Below are 7,235 nucleotides of genomic sequence, written 5' to 3'. Positions count from 1 at the left end.
TAGGTTTTTTTTTAACACGATTGGAGCAAATGTGTTAAATTTCCTCAGAATGACGCCATGGTGTTGCATGATGAAGTGACAGCACATAACACAGTTTTAAGGCTAGGGAGTTAGGGAGAGAATTTAGATTCTGATCTTCCTGTGGAGTTTCCATGTTCTCCCCATATGCATGCATGTATTTCTGGGCATTCCGGCTTCCCACCACATTCCAAAAACCAGAGCTGGGAACTTGACCATTCAGTCCCCCACCCACCACCTGCAATCTGGATAGTCTTCTGGTCTCCACCCTCCGGCCTTATTCATAAAATTGTTTGCCTCTTTTGTTAACATTTTTGAGGTACAAAATTGCCATGGTGAACAAAACCCTCTTTTGAATTTGCCCCCCAAACCCGGGATATTTTATGCGCAAAACAATTACCAACATAGACGATAAGCTGGGCTGACGTTCTCCTCACCAACAATTACCAAAATAAATATAGATTTACCAGATACCTACTTTCTGCTTGTCTGAAATGCCATATATGATTGAATTCATCACGAAAGGATGGGGAAAAAATAAAGAAAGTTGTCCAGTTGTTGCTGAAAATATTTTGACAATTAACACTTGTCACTGTTTGGTTTTGCAGCCCTTTCACTTGTTGCAGTAACAGTTCTTCTATCCGATGAGAGCAGGGGTGTCCAAATCTGGTTCTCCAGTGCCAGTGCCCTGCGTGTTTTGCATGTCAGGATCTTTATCAAGCTTCTTCAGAACTTGTTGATGAGTTGATTGATTTGAATAAAGTGTGTAGGGAGATATCACATAAATCACATAATTTAGTTGTTTGATGCCCCTTTTTTTGATTAGTGGATCTTTTATACATGCATTAAGAAACGTATTATGATAAATTCAGTATAATAAGAGCACGTATTTTCTCCATATTTGAAATGCAATTTTTTTGTCATCCAGCTGGACTGTTTAGGAAGTGCGTGACCTTATTCCCCATAAGGTCACGCACTTCCTAAACGTGAAAACGTGTGGTCTTCATCATTTAATTTGTCATTCCTGCACTAGAAACACACGTGCGTGCAAACTCATGCACATATAAGACAGACAAATATTAAAGTTATCGCTAAAAAAAAAAAAAAAAAAAAGAAAAAGACGAAAGCACGTGACAGTCACGGTTGTTTATTCGGACTAAATATGTCCAACAGGTGGCGTCATGGGCTCACTGTTACATAAACCTTCAGAGTGACGGCTTTGACTCACTCACTTGTGTTTTTATGATATATATTTATATTTTTATATGATCATGAAATGAAAATTGTTGAGTAGAGTGTGTACTCGGTGTTTATGACGTCACAATTTCTACTTACTTAAACCAAAAATGTAAATAATAGCAAATTTGCTGCAAAACAATAAAACATATGAATGCTGATTATCTCTTTCAGATCTGCAAAAAAACATAAAAACATACACAAATATTGTAAAAAAAAAAAAAAAAAACTTGGTTTGGTTATTTTTTTTCTTTGTTTTTAAATGACTACAGGGCGGAAATGATGATCCTAACAGGTTGGAATTATCAACAGTGACACAATAAGTTCAAACAAAGTTTTTATGAAACACAAAGGATGGATGGGTGGAAGTTAACATTAATTCATAAATAATTAATTCATGAGAGGGAGACAGCTATTGTGGAAACTGTTAGACCTACATTAAACTGTTTAATGAACGGCAGGAATTTTAAAACTGCTGTTTTCTCTTGGAACCTGTTACATACCAGAATATGTTGACCAGCTGGTGCTTACCTTTTTGGAAATTCCTGTCAAAAGAGTCATTGCAGTTCCTGAATGTGTTGTCGTCGCAGCTGTTGCTTTTTATTTGTTTACAAATTAACTCAACTCAAGACGGAAAACATCTAATTAAATTCGGACAAAGAAAGACAGAGAAATTTTAATGTAATATTGATACATTTTTGCTATTCTTTATAATTATATCGCAGATGACTCATTGAAACAGAAAATTTGCTTTGGGGATATTGTAGAAAATGAACATATGTTTAAAAAAAAGATAATTAAAATGTTATTTCTACAATGAAGACCTCAATCTATGGAAAACATTTTTAAAAAAAAGCTTTTTATAATAGAAATTTCTATTCTGAGGAAAAGTCTCTAATTGCAACGAATGACACATATACACATACAAACCATGCTTGAAGGTATGGATGTACCATAAGTTTAAATGGTGTTCTGTCTTTTAATAGCTGTGCGGGCCCAAAATGTTGACAGGGGCAATCTTTGACATACCCCATCACTCTGATATTGCGTATACTTGAATGTGAATGGGTTGGTTCGCTGTGCACCCAATGCATCCAAAAACATCATATACATCAGTGAATAGAATATGTTAAAAAACAAAGTAACCCGTGTCAAACATTATGATAAAGATCTTTGGAACATTTCCAATATGTGTTTTCTCATCAAGTGTATTATTTTATGAATAAATTAAAAAATACAACCTTTAGTATCCTCCACGGGATGAAGGTTATATTTTTTCTTTCTTTTCTTCTTCTTTTTTCTAATATTTTTGGAAACCTAGAAAACCATCTGCTCTGGTCATGAAGCCTTGTGGCCGCCCTTGGCAGTGTGCACCTCTGACATGCCGCCAAACCAGAGCTCTGTAACTACTGAAGCCACGACGCTGGCTTGAATTTCTGACTAGGCTCTGCTGCGCGTAGTTGCGCGGACAAACACGCACACACGCGCACACACGCATATGTATGCACACACACTTTGACACACACTCCTTTGCTGGTTTGGAGAATATTGTAACCACAGATATCATATAATTTCACAGCCATGAAAGCCACAGGAAGGAAAAATGGAATTGTGTGTGGGGTTGCTTCCCTGTGGTTGTCACACAAGAAGCTGGTTGCCTAAACTGTTGTCTTGCATGTCAAGTCTGAAGTGTAGTTAAGTTAAAAAAATCAACTCAAGGTCTTTGAGACAGCATTGATAAGAAAACAAATGCTATGAGACATTAACTACAGAAAAAATAATTGATAACAACCCCGTAATTATTAACAATTATTTACAAATAATAATAATAATAATAAAATAAAAAATATATATAAAAATCTCCTCAAGGCATTCTGGATAATGGGAACTCTTTCATACTTCACAAGCATATAAGTTTGCATCTTTAGCCTTATCAACACACAAAGTATAATAAAAAGGCGAATCATGGATTTTTAAGTTTTTCTGACAATTAAACGGCAGAGATGATCCTAAAAAAATTCTCTAGGCTGTTTCGGTCACCTGTAGTCGGCGCCCATTGACACCACGAATCTGTTCAAGAAACGGACAATTTTAGTCACTATTTCATGTCCGTTTGGATCGTTCTTTTCTGTTGGGAAATGGTGAAGAGTGAAGAGAGGTTTACAACCTCATCTGGATCAATGTGGACCTTCGCAATAGTGGTTTTTACACCAAGGTTCAAGCCTACAAATTCCATTAGAACCGTTAAACTTGGCACAAAGTGCAGCTATCGTTTTGACACTTAAAGCTTAAAGTAGTGAAAGACCGATTATCAGCCGGGCCGATTATCGGGGCCGATATTTGGCATTGTGACAATTATCATCATCGTCCTTCTTTTTAACTTTGAAGGCTGATAAATTAAAAGCTGGTTGATTTTGCTCGCTGCAGTACACTTCTCTTTCTCTCTCTCTCTCTCTTTCTCTCTCTCTCTCTCTTTCTCTCTGGTGTGCTGGTGGCCTAAACTGCAGAAGCAGGTTGGCCCGCCCACAGCACCATCTGATTGGTTCCTTGTGCAGTGGGTAACAGCCAATCAGCACATCACATGGCTGGCAGTTTACAGAAGGTTGAGAAAAGGTACATTTAATCCATGTTGATGACACACATCATGAATAATTTGATGCTACGTGAGCTCTATAACACAGTATGCAGTTTGACCCACACAGCTGTAAGGCACTCTCTGCAGTCCAGTCTGGTATTTCTCTGAACTTCAAGGAAAATAAAGCCTGGCTGGCACATTGTAGCTATTATATTCGTAGATATTATATTATATTATATTTTGTACTTGGTCACTGACTGTGTAGTGGTACACTCGCCTGAGTTGTGTGCGGGCAGCGTGGGTTCAGTTCCCACTCAGTGACGGTGTCTATGTCTGCCCTGTAACTGGCTGGCGACCAGTTCAAGGTGTAGTGTGCCTTTCGCCCGTAGTCAGCTGGGATAGGCTCCAGCACCCTCCCGCGACCCTGTACAGGATAAGTGGTGTGGATAATGACATGACATGACATATTTTGTACTTTTTCTATGTCTATATGGATGTTATCTGACTGGATCTGTTGGGAAATCATGTGTCTCATTTTTGAGACGGTCTAAACATAAGTGCCGTTCCTGATTTTATTGTTATCACATTTTTTTTCTCTTTGCCCTCACTGACAGTCTTCTTTTCTCCCTGGGCGCTTAACAGAGTCAAAGAAAGAAGAAACAAAAAGCAAACCGCACTTCTTTAGCATACTTGTTGAACATCGTATTGAATATTGAATCATTATTAAGTTAAGAATTGTAACATTACATTCACACTGTATAATTTCATATCCATTGGACAACAACAAAAATCTATATGATAGTATAATATATTTTTTTTTATATATTTCTCTTTTTTTCCATCTTAAAGATAAAGATGTCCTTTATTAGTCCCACAATGGGGAAATTTGAATGGCTGCTTAATATGCATGCCATGCCGGAGGAGGTCTGAGCACCCACAATTCAAATGAATAGCACAAGAAATTTGAAGGAGGCATACTAAGGAATGCTTTGACAGCAGAGGTCGCAAACTCTAACAATGTGAAGGCTGGAGATGGAGACTGGGTCTGTCTGGGCCGCATCAAGTATTCCACAAAAAAGGTTCTCCAATGTTTTAATTTTTATTACTGTCGTGATGATCCCTCTTGAGTGTGCAGCACCTTTTTAATGACACAAAGAGTTGTCCTATCAGCGGTCTGAAGATAGCAGCTGGGTGTATTTGGTTTCAAAGTGAGGCCGGACACCTTTGAAACATTTGTGGTATATGATCATGATAATATTGCTAGAAGGGCCATTCTTTTGGTGGTCCAATATTTTTTTTTGTACAGTCCCATGTATGCTCTATAAGCTGTTCAGTTGTGCTGGAAAATATTAAATGTTTTTTATTCAATTGCTCTAAAGTTTTAATTAAAAAATTTTTATTTGCATCAAAAGTAGTGTCACTACTATCGTTAGATTTTCAGAATGAATACAAATAAAAATAATTTTCAGTTGTGAAGCTGTTTGCCATTATTCCACGGTGTATTATTTTAAATTTTTTGGCGTGGTACTTTTTAGTATCGGTATCAAGGTACTATATGCTATGATAGCCAAATGCTAATTGAATTGAATAAATTGAATAAAATATAAAATATGGCACATTTAGAATTATTACAAACATCTTAGAAAAGCTTCAGAGAGCCACAGCTCATGATGAGGGAGAATTTGTGTACAAGGCAAAAATTGACACAGCATTTATGACAAATTTTTCATTATAGCCTTCACATCGCATTTAATTTTACATACAGCTTTTCCAGATTTACAAAAACACAAATTAGCAATTAAACAACTACACTTGCATTCATAAGATCCTGATGACGAAAGACAATTTAACTCCAGCGCAGCAGCAAGTAACATGAAGCGTAATCGTTTATGCAATGTTCTGCCCTGTGCTGAGGTCAGATTACTATATATATATATATATATATATATATATATATATATATATATATATATATATATATATATATATATATAATGTCATTATCCACACCGCTTATCCTGCAAAGGGTCACGGGAGGGTGCTGGAGCCTATCCCAGCTGACTCCTATATATACTAATTTATCACAAAAAGATTCCACGATTAATTGTGATTAATCACATTTTTCAACTACCATTTTTTGCGAATCTTATAACAGATATTTAATATCTTAATATCTTTAGTATATTTAATTCAAAGACTGTTCTCACAGTTTTCTTTGATTCTTGAATACGATCTGAATGGAAACATTTCTCAAAACTTTATATTTTGACTGAATCATTTATAACTGACAATATCGATTTAGGTCGTTTCATTACCTGACATATTTCGGCGAGTCTTTCGCCTTCTTCAGAGTGTCACATGATGGTGTCTTGTGACACTCTTAATCAGCTGATGTTCCATGAGGGCGTGCTATTGTCTGTTATAAATGAATTAGTCAAAATATAAATAATAAGAAGAAGACAGAATGAACTTAATACAAATATTTCTCAAAACTGCCCACATATATATATCCATCTTCTGTACCGCTTCGCCTCACTAGGATTGCGGGGGGCGCTGGAGCCTCATCCATCCATCCATCTTCTGTACCGCTTCGCCTCACTAGGGTCGCGGGGGGGTGCTGGAGACTATCACAGCTATATTCGGGCAGTAGGCGGGGGACACCCTGAACTGGTTGCCAGCCAATTGCAGGGCACACAGAGACGAACAACCATCCGCGCTCACACTCATACCTAGGGGCAATTTAGAGTATTCAATCGGCTTGCCATGCATGTTTTTGGAATGTGGAAGGAAACCGGAGTATCCGGAGGAAACGCACGCAAGCACGGGGAGAACATGCAAACTCCACGCAGGATGGCCGGGATCGAACTCACGCCCGATGCTGTCTCTCTCTGTGAGGCCATAGTGCTATATATATATATATATATATATATATATATATATATACATATATATATATATATATATATTATATATATATATATATATATATATATATATATATATATATATATATACATAAAATATTAGTAGATTAGATACTTGATTATTATCGATACTATATACAATTATTACCTGAAATAATCTATCTAATATAACACGGCCAGTGGCAGTTCAGTGGCAGTGGGAGAGTTTTATGGATAAAATAAATTAATCAAACACTGCACCATGGGACCATGAAATAATTAATTAAAAACAGAAATAATTAATTAAACACTGGAATACTTAATTCAATACAGAAATAATTCTTGAGATGCTTGATAAATAATCAATGGTCATTTTCTTAATTAATTGATTACATATTTATTCACTTAATTCCATATTTAATTAATAAATGAAATATTTAATATTTTAATGATAATTTAAATTAAACATTCCATGGTGTATTTGAAGATTGCCCTGTAGAGGC

The sequence above is a fragment of the Idiotropiscis lumnitzeri genome, chromosome 21 (genome assembly GCF_059441095.1).
Source record: "Idiotropiscis lumnitzeri isolate Australia: NSW breed Sydney's pygmy pipehorse chromosome 21, RoL_Ilum_1.0, whole genome shotgun sequence".
Lineage (NCBI taxonomy): Eukaryota > Metazoa > Chordata > Actinopteri > Syngnathiformes > Syngnathidae > Idiotropiscis > Idiotropiscis lumnitzeri.
The sequence above is the reverse complement of the archived record's forward strand: the minus strand, read 5'-3'. Positions refer to the sequence as shown.